This window comes from Hypanus sabinus, chromosome 32 (assembly GCF_030144855.1).
Source record: "Hypanus sabinus isolate sHypSab1 chromosome 32, sHypSab1.hap1, whole genome shotgun sequence".
NCBI lineage: Eukaryota > Metazoa > Chordata > Chondrichthyes > Myliobatiformes > Dasyatidae > Hypanus > Hypanus sabinus.
In genome coordinates, this window is record NC_082737.1 from 3,880,498 (window position 1) to 3,894,635 (window position 14,138).

The window sequence follows — 14,138 nt, forward strand, 5'->3', positions numbered from 1 at the left end:
TTTTTTATCCTTGCTGTTTCTTAACTCAACGCACAAGGAGTCTTCTGATCCTATGTCACATCTTTCTCCTCAAATAAAAAGGTATAAGGAAGGGAAAAGATGAAATATGAGGCAATAAAAAGCAGTGTTTTCAGTTACTCAATGAGTAAAAGGGAGGTGATACTGGACATCTGGAAATGATGCTGGTGAGGTCGTAATAGGGATGGCCGATGAATTTAATGGGTACTTTGCATCTGACTTCACTGTGGAAGACAAAAGTAGTGTGGTGGAAGATCCAGGTGTCAGGAATCAAGAAGAGTGTGAACAAGAGAGAGTGAAAGGTCTGATGGTTGATCAGTCACCAGGATCAGATGGTGTACAACCCAGGGTTCTGAAAGAGAAGGCTGAAGAGATTGCATCAGCATTAGTAATGATCTTTCAAGAGTCACTAGGCTCCAATTGGTGTCGGAAGGCTGGAAATTTGCAAATGTCAGAAGAAAGGAAATTATAGTCAGACCACACGGCTAGAAAGATGTTGGAATCAATTACTTGGAGGCACATGATAAAATAGGCCGTAGTCAGCACTGTTTCCTCAAATCTTGCCTGACAAATCTGATGGAATTCTCTGTAGAAATAACAAGCAGGATAGACAAAGGAGAATTGTTGATGTTGTGAACTTAGATTTTCAGAAGGCTCTTGACAAAGTGCCACACATGAGGCTGCTTAACAAGTTAAGAACTCGTGGTTTCACCAGAAAGATGGCTTCACATAGATCAAGGAGAAGCTGACCAGCAGCAGGCAAAGAGTGGGGCAATAAAGGGAGCTTTTTCCGGTTGGATGCTGGTGACTAGTGGTGTTCCACAGGGGTCTGTGTTGGGACCGATTCTTTTGATGTTATATGTCAATGATCTTGATGATGGAGTTAATGACTTTACCGCAAAATTTGCAAACGATACGAAGATAGGTGGACGGGAAGATCGTTTTGAGGAGGTAGAGAGGGTAGGAAGGAGAATGAGCAAAGCAGTGGCAAATGGAAATGAAATAGTGGCAGGAAGAGAATGTCCATGCACTTTGGTAAAAGAAATGAAAGGGTTGATGATTTTCTAAATGGAGAGAAAATTCAAAAAGTTAAGATGCAAACTGACTCAGGAGCCCTTGTACAGGATTCACTAAAGGTTAACTCGCACGTTGAGTCAGTGGTGAGGAAGGAAAATGTGATGTTACCATTCATTTCAGGAGGTCTAGAATAGAAAAGTAAGGCTGTAATGTTGAGAGTTTACAAAGCACCTGTGAGGCCACACGTGAGCGGATTTTGGCCTTAGAATTATGATGGCCTTAGAAAGGATGAGCTGAAACTGGAGAGGGTTCAAAGGAGGTTCACAGTAATGATTCCAGGATTAAATGATGTCATATGAACAGCATTTCATGGCTATGGGTCTGTATTCACTAGAATTCAGAGAATGAGGGGTGACCTCATTGAAACTATAGAATGGTGAAAGACCTTGAGAGCGCAGATGTGGAGAGGATGTTTCCTATGTGGGGAAATCTAGGACCAGAGGGCACAGCCTCAGGATAGAGGGCCGTCCTTTTGGAATGGAGATTCTTTAACCAGAGGGTGGAGAATCTGTGGTATTCTTTGCCACAGGACACTTTAGAGGCCAATACTTTATGTACATTCAAAGCAGAGGTTGATAACTTCTTGATTGGACATGCCATCAAAGGTGATGGGGGAGAAGGCAGGAGATTGGTGCTGAGAGGAAAATTGGATGAAATGGCGGAGCAGACTCGATGGACCAAATGGCCCAATTCTGCTCCTATACCATCTAGTCTTATGATTCTGAGCCTCCTGTACCAACTCCCCCAAATATGGAAAAGTGATCTCCTTATGCCTTCCACATCAGAACTTTACCATAGAACCATAGAACATTACAGCACAGGAACAGGGTTTTTGGCCCTTCTTGGCTGTGCCGAACCATTTTTCTGCCGAGTCCCACTGACCTGCACCTGGGCCATATCCCTCCAAACCCCTTTCGTCCATGTACCTGTTCAAGTTTTTCTTAAATATCAGAAGTGAGCCTGCATTCACCACTTCATCTGGCAGCTCATTCCACACTCCCACCACTCTCTGCGTGAAGAAGTGCCCCCCCCCCCCACCCTAATGTTCCCATTAAACTTTTCCCACTTCAACCTTAACCCATGTCCTCTGGTTTTTTTCTCCCCTAGCCTCAGTGGACAAAACCTGCAGCATTCACTCTATCTGTACCCATCATAATTTAATATACCTCTATCAAATATCCCCTCATTCTTCTACGCTCAAGGGAATAAAGTCCTAACCTATTCAACCTTTCTCTGTAACCCAGTTTCTCAAGTCCTGGCAACATCCTTGTAAACCTTCTCTGCACTCTTTCAACCTTATTAATATCCTTCCTGTAATTAGGTGACCAAAACTGTTCACAGTACTCCAAATTTGGTTTCACCAATGTCTTATACAACCTCACCATTACATTCCCAACTCTTATACTCAATACTTTGATGTATAAAGGCCAATGTACCAACAGCTCTCTTCACGACCCTATCTACTTGTGACACCACTTTTAGGGAATTAGGTATCTATACTCCCAGATCCCTCTGTTCTACCGCACTCCTCAGTGTCCTACCATTTACCTTGTATGTTCTACCTTGGTTTGACCTTCCAAAGTGCAATACCTCACACTTGTCTGCATTAAACTCCATCTGCGTTTTGTCAGCCCATTTTTCCAGCTGGTCCTAATCCCTTTGCAAGCTTTGAAAACCTTCTTCACTGTCCACTACACCTCCAACCTTTGTATCATCCGCAAATTTGCTGATCCAGTTTACCACATTATCATCCAGATCATTGATATAGATGGCAAATAACAATGGACCCAGCACTGATCCCTGTGGCACACCACTAGTCACAGGCCTCTCTCAGAGTAGAAATCCTTCACTACCACTTTCTGACTTCTCCCACTGAGTCAATGTCTAATCCAATTTACTGCCTCTCCACGTATAGCTGGCGAATGAATCTTCCTAACAAACCTCCCATGCAGGACCTTGTCAAAGGCCTTACTGAAGTCCACGTAGAAAACATCCACTGCCTTCCCTTCACCCACCTTCCTGGTAAGCTCCTCGAAACACTCTAATAGATTGGTTAAACATGACCTACCATGCACAAAGCCATGTTGACTCTCCCTATTAAGTCCCTGTCCATCCAAATACTTGTAGATCCTATCTCTTAGTATGCCTTCCAATAATTTACCTACTGACGTCAAAGTTACCGGCCTATAATTTCCCAGATTACTTTTAGAGACTTTTTCAAACAAAGGAACAACATGAGCTATCCTCCAATTGTCCAATCCAAGCACCTGACCCGTAGATACTGACATTTTAAATATATCTGATAGGGCCCCTGCAATTTCAGCACTAGTGTCCCTCAAGGTCGGAGGGAATACCAGGTCCTGGGGATTTATCTACTCTGCTTTGCTTCAAGACAGCAAGCACCTCCTCCTCTTCAATCTGTTTAGGTTCCATGACCTCAGTACTTGTTTGCCTCATTTCCATCGACTCCATGCCAGTTTCCTTCGTAAATACAGATGCAAAAACAACCATTTAAGATCTCCCCCATTTATTTTGGTTCCATACATAGCCGACCACTCTGCTCTTTAAGAGGACCAATTTGATCCCTTACTATCCTTTTGTTCTTAATATACCTGTAGAAGCTCGTAGGATTATCCTTCACCTTGACTGCCAAAGCAACCTCATGTTTTCTTTTAGGCCACCTGATTTCTTTCTTAAGATTTTTTTTGCATTTTTTAATACTTCTCAAGCACCTTATTTGCTTCCTGTTCCCTATACATGTTATACATCTTCTTTATCAGAATCCCAATATCTCTCAAGAAGCAAGGTTCCTTATTCTTATTCACTTTGCCTTTAATCCTGACAGGAACATACAAACTCTGCACTCTCAAAATTTCTCTTTCGAAGGCCTCCCATTTATGAATCACATCCTTGCCACAGAACAACCTGTCCCAATCCACACTTTTTAGATCCTTTCTCATTTCTTCAAATTTGGTCTTTTTCCAGTTTAGAACCTAAGGACCAGATCTATCTTTATCCATGATCAAGTTGAAACTAATAGTGTTATGATCACTGGAACCAAAATGTTTTCTTCAGTGACTACATTCTTTCATCTTTCCCTTTCACATTATTTTGCACCCTGGCCCCAGAAGAACGCTGTCTCATCGGCTGTATCCCTGTATGGTTTGAATGACAATTAAACGTGATTTGATTTGTTTTGCTCTATGGTGGGCACATTCCTCACCACTTGTAATATCTCCCTCAAGGAGGCAATATGCATCAAAGATGCCCACCCATTCACAGATACCATCGGGCACGTGGTACCGAAGTCCCTAACCACCAGGTCACTTCCTTCAACCATTCCATTCATGAGCTGGTCCAAGCCTAATTCCTGCACTACCTCCCCAGCCTTGCTGCCAATTATTAACTATCTTGGTGATGTCCTCAATAAACTCTAAAAGACTGGTATGTACGACTTACCGAAACAATGTCAACAACACCTGATCAGGCCTTGTCTATCTAAATACATAGCCTGACCCTTTCATTAATTTACCTATGACCGACATCAAGCTCACGGGCCTATAATTCCCCATCATGTTCTTAAAGCCTTTATTGCTAAAAGATATTAGCTCTCCCTCGTCCGTTGGCACGTCACCTGTGCCTAACAACATTTTAAATCCCTCTGCCAGGGCCTCTACAATTTTGGTACTAACCTCCCACAAATTCCACTGTAATCTGGCTACAGTCCAGGACTAAACCACAGCGTTGCCTCAGTTTTGTAGACTGTGTTTGTTGCTCGAGTAAATACAGATGCAAAAAAAAAGTCCATGCACGTTCTCTCCCATCTCCTTCAGCTGCGTGCATCAATGACCACACTGATGCTCCAGAGGACCAATGTCCCCCCTTGCTAGTCTTTTGGTCTTAATATACACCCTCTATGGAAGCACTTGAGATTCTCCTTCATCTTGCCAGCCAAAGAAACCTCATGCCTTTTTCCAGTCCTCCCGATTTTCCTAGTTTTTTTCTTGCATTTCTTACACTTCCCAAGCACGTTTTCTGTTTCTTTCTACCTATATCATCTGTAAACCTCCTTAACCTGGGTCTCAATATCCCTTGAAATGCAAGGGTCCCTGATCTTTCATTCTGACAGGAGCATACAAACTCTATACCCTCAATAGTTCACTTCTGACGACCTCCCACTTACCAAGTTACCCTTTGCCAGAAGACAACCTCTCCCAATCCACACTTTGCAGATCCTTCCTGATATGCTTAAAGTTGGTCTTCCTCCAATCTAGAATCCCAGCCTGAGGACTAGTCCTATCCCTTCTAAGAAATTATGATCACTCAATGCAAAGAGTTCCCTGACACAAACTAATTCCACCTTCCCTGTCTCGTTCCCTCATAGCTTATCCACTGTAGCACTCCTTCTAAGTGGGGCCTCTATACATTGATTAAGGAAACATTCCCAAACACATTTGACAAACTCTATCCCACTCAATCCATTCACATTATGGGAATCCCAGTCAATATACAAAAACTTAAAATCAGCCTTACTTGGTTGAAATCCCTTTACAAATTTGCTCCTGTGAATCTTTTTGTTGGATGGTCAACAACACAATAGCCTTGAAGTGATCGTCCCTTTCTTCTCACTCAGGCCAGCCACAGAGCTTGAGTAGAGAAGCCCCCCAGTCTGTCCTGTTTGAGGACTGCCGTGACTCTTCCTGATTAGTAATGCCACACCCCCCACCTTCATCATACGCAAAGCAACAGAACCCTGAAACCTCGAGTTGCCAGACCTGCAAACAGTACTTACTGACGACGATAACAACACAAATCCACACACTGACAAATGTTCTGAGCTCATCTCCCTCACCTACAATTCTTGCACAGGGATAGACTCAACCTGTTGGTTCCTGTCTTTGTAAGTAGGTTAAAACAACTTCTTTCCCCACAACAACTCCACTTGATGCCATAGCTCTCTGCTGCCTACCCCCTGCAAGCCTAGTTTAAACTGCCCGGGACAGCATGAGCAAGATTACACATTCCCCTTCAGTTCAAGTGCAAACCATCCCACTTGTCCAGGCTCTTCTCACTAACGACAGTTTAAACCAATCACTGAGCAGTAGTACCAAACCTTCCTTGCAACTCCTAGTTTCAACCTCCAGAGGGAGCACTAGCACTATTACCAGGATACTTGTCCCCCTCCACTTGAGGTGCAAACCATCCCTTTTGTACAGACCTCCACTACCCTGGGGGAGAGCCTAATGGATCATTCTGAGCAATTTCCTTAGCCATGTGTTAAACCATGATCTTCCTATTTCCATCTTGCCTCTCATGTGTCATGGGTGGAAAGCCTGACATCACCACCCTGAGGCCCTGTCCTTCAATTTAGCTCCGAACTCACTTTGCAGGACCTCGTCACCCTTCCTGCCGATGTCACTGGTAGCAAGGTGGGCCACGGCTTCTGCCTGCTCTCCCTTCCCCTTAAATATGCTGTGGACTCACTCCGGGATGCCCTTGGTGTTGGCACTTGTGAGGTAACGTGCCATCAGGGAATTTCTTTCTTGCTGTTTCCAGTCGGTTCCCTAACCAATGAATCTCTCATCTCTGCTGCTGACCTCTTTTTCTCTCTTCCCTTCCACGTCAAAGAGGAAAATCTCAGATACCTGAATGAAGTGGCTTTCCTCTGCCAGGTCGTTTCTAACACCATTGCCCCCACCCCATATTACTGGGGGGACGAGCCACAGGATCACACTGCACTGGCTCCCTCTCTCCTGACAGCCACCCAGTTTCGACATTTGAGTGAAGCTTCAACAGGTACACTAGCGGGAGGGGAATAGAGGTCTATGGTCAAGGTGCAGGTCAATGGGAAAAGTTCAGCACAGTGTGGACGGACCGAAGGGCCTGTTTCTGTTCTGTGGCTGTCTCTGACTCTTCAGTGAACATTTTGAAGGAGAAAGAGTGCAGTATTCAAACACCTGGCTGTTGACACCTGGAGCAATTGACAGTAGGGACAATTAGACTCGTGCGGGCACAGTCAGTCTCCCCCAACTGTTTCATGCATCACAGACTCAAGGACCAGTGCCTCAGTAAATGAGACTTACCGAACTTTTCCCACCGAATGAATCAGAAATTCTGCATCAGGATATTCCTGTCTTGCAGTGCTCTCACACGGACTTGTTGCTCCTGCTGAGGACTCAGCCGCTGTTCACTTCCAGCTGCACAATGTTTTCTCCCAATCAACCTCAGCCTCTTATCACAGGTCTAATTCTAACAGGACAGAGATAACAATACAACGGAAAACCATTCGACATAGGAGCAGAAATTAGGTCATTCAGCCCATCAAGGCTGCTACACCATTACATCATAGCTGATTCTTACTTACTTTACTTTATTGTCACCAAACAACTGATACTACAGTGTACAATCATCACAGTGATATTCGATTCTGCGCTTCGCATTCCCTAGAGTACAAATCAAAGTAAATATAATAAAAAATAAATTATCAATCACAATCAGAAGATAGAAGAGGGAAAGTAAGGTAATCAAGAAATGATCAACTTCTACCTTAAGTACACCCACGTCCTTGGCCTCCACCTATTCCACATATTCTCCATTCTTTGGCTAAAAACATTCCTCTGTCTCTGTTTTCAAAGGCTACCCCTCGTTTTTGATGATGTACCCTCTAGTCCTGGACATCCCCACTAAAGGAAACATCCTCTTCACATCCACCTTATCCAGTCCTTTCGCTATCTGGTAGGTTTCAAAGAGATCCCCATACATTCTTCTGAATTGCAGTGAATACAGGCCCAAAGCTGCCAAACGCTCCTCATAAGTTAACCCCTTCATTCACAAAATCATTCTTGTGAACCCCCTCTTGATTCTCTCCATTGACAGCACATCCTTTCTGAGAGATAGGGCTCAAAAAACTTTGACAATACTCCAGTTGCGACCTGACTAGTGCCTTATAAAGCCTCAGCATTATCTCTTTCTATTGCCAGAAGGTTTCAGGACTTCGTTCCTAAGAACAAGACTCACTGAAATTCGATTCAATAAACAATATAATGAACTCAGTAAAGAACCATTAAGTTGGCCCTCTCGGTTCACAACATCTGATGTGGGATATGAAGTGGTCACTGTTCAGCTCACAACAAGACTGCAAGACACAGAATCAGAATTAGGCCTTTCAGCCCATCGAGTTTGCTAAAGCATTTAATTAACTGATTTTATTTTAACACAATTCCCTGTAACTCTTAAGCTCCTTACCAGCTCAAAGCTGAATAATCTTTGTCATAACTACAGCTAATTGCATGGCGCCCCCCCCCCCCCCCACCTTGTGTGGCAACAAATTCCATAGATTAACCACCCTTTGAAGAAATGTCTCTTTGAGTAAAGCTTCCTGGCTGTGGGCAGATTAACACAAGGCGCATTATTGCCACGTACTAAATTGGAATGTGGAGCAAAGGCACAGGAAGTACACTTCACCAACATGAGAAAATCTGTAGACCTGGAAGTCCAGAGAAACACATCCAAACTGCTGGAGGAACTCACCAGGCCAGGTATTATCTAAGCAAAAGAGTCAACAGTCAACACACCAGCGACCCCCCCCCCCCTCAAAAAAAAAGACAAATAATATCAACTAGTCTAATTCAAATAATTATATAAATCATGATGGCAGGCATATCTTAACAAACTGCCCGTGATTAAACCATCTGCTCCAGAGATCTTAATTTAGCAATTAGAAATTTCCCTTGCACCTTATAAAACCTGCACTCAAACAATACCTTTTTGAATTATCATTGTATTGCTTATTTGAATAATAAAACTGTTGGCTGTGGAGGAATTCAAATATGGAAGGTTTGACTTTACCTTCGAATAGGTCTAGTACAGTGGAAGCAGACAAACCAATTGTCTTTGTTCTTGCCATGAGTTTGAAGGAATGGAGACTGCCATTTTGTGAAGCTACCCTATGCCCTCCATTTTGTGAAATGAAGTTGCTTGGCTGTACTTCTGCTTTAAAGTAGAGAGAATCATGCTCTGAGTAAGCTGCTGGAATAGAGACTATTTCCAAATAAGTAGTTATTTGTGAGGTGGCCTTTAGTTAGATATAACAGGTGGGTTTGTGACTGTTGGGGTCTGTGACTGCCTTGAGTGATTCAAAGCTTGTTCCTGGTTTGGTAACTGATTTGAAATAAAAGAACCAGTTGTCACTTGTGGAAAAAATTGCAATGAATGGATGCTGGCTTGAACCAGAACCAATAAGAAGGTGTTAAGAATAGGCCGATGACCCATAGCCAATAACATTTAAATGAGTGAGGAATTAATATAAAAGCAGAGGTTTTTGGAATATAGATAGCAGTAGCTCTCTGCAGAAACCCACCATTGCAAAGAAGAACCCTCATACCAGGGGCTGAGAGAAGGATCAATTGTCTGTCTATTTCAGTGCTATAAATTGGAAAAGAGTGAATCTTGGTACAACGAGAACAGTAGGGTTCATGTTCTAAGCTGTTGGCCAGGGTTGTTGCTTGTGCAGTGATGGTAAAGTAAGAGCATCGAATAATTAAGAGTTGCGTTGTGAGCTCCCAAGCTTCATTCCATTGCTAAATGGTCAAAACAGTGAATGCCTCCCAACTGTTCCCTACGAATGCCTGTATCATACTGGTTCTGAGCCAGGAATTATTCAACCAAGTCCATCCAATACTTAAACATGTGAGTACAACTTACCATCGGGTAGGAGGTACAGAATCCTGAAGGCACACACGGAACGATTCAGGAACAGCTTCTTCCCCTCTGCTATCCGATTGCTAACTGGACATTGAAGCCATGAACATTACCTCCCTTTTTATAAATTATTTGTTTTCAACAATTTTTAATCTATTCGATATATATGTACTAATTGATTTATTTATTACTTTTATTTTCTTTTATATTATATAATGCATTGAACTGCTGCTGCTAAATTAAATTTCACGACATATGTCGGTGATAATAAACCCGATTCTGATTCCCTTTTGTTATACCCGTCTCCCACCATCCTTCAAATGCCGTCCCTTCTTTTCCTTACCCAACTTCGATGCCACTGTGATCAAACAGACCTTCTAATTATAACGTTCAACTCCTACTTATGCAAAGGCACCGCTACACTTACATCCTTAATTTTCAGCCACTGCTTGGCCAGAATACCTGCCAGCTCACTTCCTTCAACCACAACTTGGGCAGGAGCCCATTTCAAATGTGTGCACAGGCCTAGACTGTGCAGTCTGACAGACGTTGTCCAATCTCCAGAAGAATGTCAGTCTGACAATTTGAAGTACCGGTTTTAATAAGTGTGAAAACCAAGATTGAATGTGAGCATTGAAGCACATGATCAGGGAATACAGCTTGGAATATTGAAGGCTAAACTGATAGACAAGAATACTGATGAATTCTGACAATTCTTGAAAATGTCAGCTGAAGTTCTAAAACATACACAGAGAGACCTTAATAACCATAATATCTGCCTTAATATTGCTGAACACCCTGTACCAAATGGTAGCTGTGATTTGTCTAGTGTGGTAGTGTAGTGGGCAGTACTTGTCACTGAACTCCTTTCCAACTCAGGCTGAATTACAGAGGATGGGGAGGAGATCTGGCCTCTGCACACATAGCATGCAGGACCACTGGTCTGTTGACATTGTCTGGTGCCCATGTACCTGATCCCCAGTTCCGGATAAATAGCCCCACCACCTTGTGGGCAGCCTTGGGAGAGACGAAGGCTACAGGGGTAAACCCAGACAGCAAATCTGGAGTGGAGCACCTAAGGCGGCCGGGCATCATTGAACATCCTCCTGGTAGCTCCTGCAGTTTAACTCTAACGTATTGCTTCATAAGCTTTCCTTTTGGCTACACCGGTGAGGCCGAGAGGGGGATCTCGACAACTGGACATCTCAGGATCTCTGTACCTTCTGCCCAGGCTTGTGATCACCCATTGTCCTTCCAGACAGACGGATACCAGCCACCACTTGCACACATTTGCTAAATCCTCAGATACTACTGCAAGGTCAGCAGAAGAAATACAATACAAAGATTTAACCTGATACTCCTACTATCATTCAAGCACATCAAACATTTTTCTTCCAGAAAGCCTTCCAGTGCCATTCCATTTGCATTTGTGACATTACAACCCCATTCCCCATAACCTTATTTATCCAATTTCCATCATATCAGGTGTTAATGTTCCGCAAGGTTAAAAAAAAAATCTACTTTGCCATTATTTCCCACCCAAAATTTCAACATTTGACTTCAACATCACCAATTTCCAAAGCTGTGTGCACTCATTTTGACAAATAAGGGATATTTGTCCAATATTCAAATTGTCCTCCAATATCCAGTTTCTGATAGCCTTGTATGCTCTCATCGTTGACAATGTTTTGTGGGCTTTAGAAAATTGATCCAAAAATTATTTTAAATATTCTTCTCTAAACTTTTCTTACTGCCATCTGCAGTAAGCAACTCCCCTTTAAACAAAGGATTTAAAATCAGCTGAAAGATCTTCAGATCTCACCATCGACTGAAGGACTCGGTGGACCAGGAAGGCAAGACACTTTTAAGAGAACAAAAGAACCTCACCAGGGCTGAAAGTGAGACAGGAGACATGAGACATGAGACAGAGACTCCAACCCAGGCTGAAACACAGAGATAAAGCCTCCTCTACGCAGCACATGTAGTCGTTGGAGAACAAAATTTAGGACCCGAGCGCAAGACTGCTGTATCGAAGAGAACTGGTAGAATGATTTCTCCCAACACACCAGACACAATGATCAAATCCAAAGCTTCGCGGTTTACAGAATGGACCGAACTGCTAAATCGGGAAAAGCAGAAGGAAGATGTATGCTTTATGATAAACTCTCAATGGTGCTCCAATCTGGCAGCTGTGGAGGAAAATATTGTGAGTTAAAGATTATGTTAGGCAAAGAATTAATATTGACTTTTTGAGCATGGAAACCTTTCTATAGTTTATTGTAGATATGGCCTTGGTGTTCAGCAGAGATGATTCTCAGAATAAACACTTGCAGTTGCTTATCTTGTAAGAATTAGAATCAAGAATGAGTCCAACGTTAGAATGAGACAAATGGTTTGTTGGTACAAAGTTGTACATACGACTGAATTTTTACTTTTTGGCAGTTACTAGGGGCACAGTTTAATGCAAGAGAACAGCTTATCTTCTCTAATTCATAAGGTTAATTGAACAGTGTTTGCATTTGCAATCGACTTACACGTGTATGAAAGGAACTGTGCACTCTGTATTACCGGGAGTTCAAACCCCACTGTCAGAGGGTCCACTCCCCATGATATCATGAATAAAGCTCTTTTTACTTCGAAGTCCGTGTCTAATTTACTTGTAATCAACTTTAATCGAATTTCCTCTGCAAATTAATTTCACTAACAGTGGTTTTGACAAGCTTATGTATCCCCTGTCCTTGAACACGTGACGGTCAAATACAGTACTATGCCTTCTAGTTACCTCGGGAGTTCTCCCTCGGATGACGTAGGGAAGCAACATCTATCAAAGATCCTCACCACCTCGGCCAGGCTCTGTTCTTGCTGCAGCCATCGGGGAAAAGGTAAAGTGCCTCAAAACTTCGACCACCAGGTTGAAGAAATGTTGCTAGCCCTCAGGACCTTGAACAAAAAAGAATAATTTCACTCATCTATTGAGATGCTCCCATAACCAGGAATCCTACTTTAAGGACTCTTTAGTCAATTAATGCTCTCGGTATTTATTGCTACTTATTTACAGATGCATTTCAACAGTTTGTTTTCTTCGCTGCTCTAGCTCCTTCAGTGACGCTGTTTACAGGTACTATACTACAGAGGATGCACGCAGGATAAAGAATCTCAGGGTTGTATCTTATTTTAACTTGTCTATTATCCTGATCTCAGTTTACATACCATGTGTGGGTTGACTATTATTAACTGCTCACAATCCTGCATGTTGTCTCCAAACAAGAAACAGTCCATCCCAGCACATTTTAAATCACTTTGGAGACTTCAACCAAGCTCATTTGAAGAAAACTCTGCCCTGATCGTCACAAAAAGAAAGGAACTGGTTGTGGAGCACAGGAGGAATGGAGGCAGGTGAACCCCTGTTGAGAGGGTGAACAGCTTTAAATTCCTCACAATAAACTTCACCGAGGTTCTCACGTGCCTCTTTCACCTCAGATGGTTGAAGTAGTTTGGTATGGGTCCCAAAATCCTGACTGGCTGCATCACTGCTTGGTATGGGAACTGTACTTCCCTCAATCGCAGGAACCTGCAGAGAGTGGTGTGGACAGCCCAGCGCATCTGTAGATGTGAACTTCCCACTATTCAAGACATTTAGAAAAACAGGTGTGTAAAAAGGGCCCAAAGGGTCAATGGATACCCGAGTCACCCCAACCACAAACTTGGAAAAGGTACTACAGCATTAAAGCCAGGACCAACAGTCTCTGAGACAGCTTCTTCCACCAGGCCATCAGACTGATTAATTCATGCTTCAGTTATACCAGAGTACAAGGAGGTGGTGACAGGCCTCAGTGACGATTGTCCAGTAGTACTTACACCCACAGTGATGAAGGGTTTTGAGAGACTGGAGATGAGACATGCCAACCAACTCCTGCCTGAGAAGCGACTTGGATCTGCTCCAGTTTGCCTGCAGGAACAACAGGTCCATGGCAGATGCCATCTCATTGCCCCTTCACGTGCCCCGAAACATCAGGACAGAAAAGATACATAAACCAGGATACTCGTTATCCACTCCAGCTCAGCATTCAATACCAACATCCCCTCAAAATTCAACAATAAGCTCCAAGCAACTGGATCTTGGATTTCCTCACCTGCAGGCCTCAGTCAAGAGTTTAATTTACTATCAGAGAATGCATGCAATATGCAACGTGAAATTTTTACATATCCTCCAAACAAAAGAAAAACTCCTGAAGGACAAATGACAGAAAAATTGATCAGTCTGATGGCCTGGTGGAAGAAGCTGTTCCGGAGACTGTTGGTCCTGGCTTTAATGCTGTGGTACCATTTCCCAGTTTGTAAAA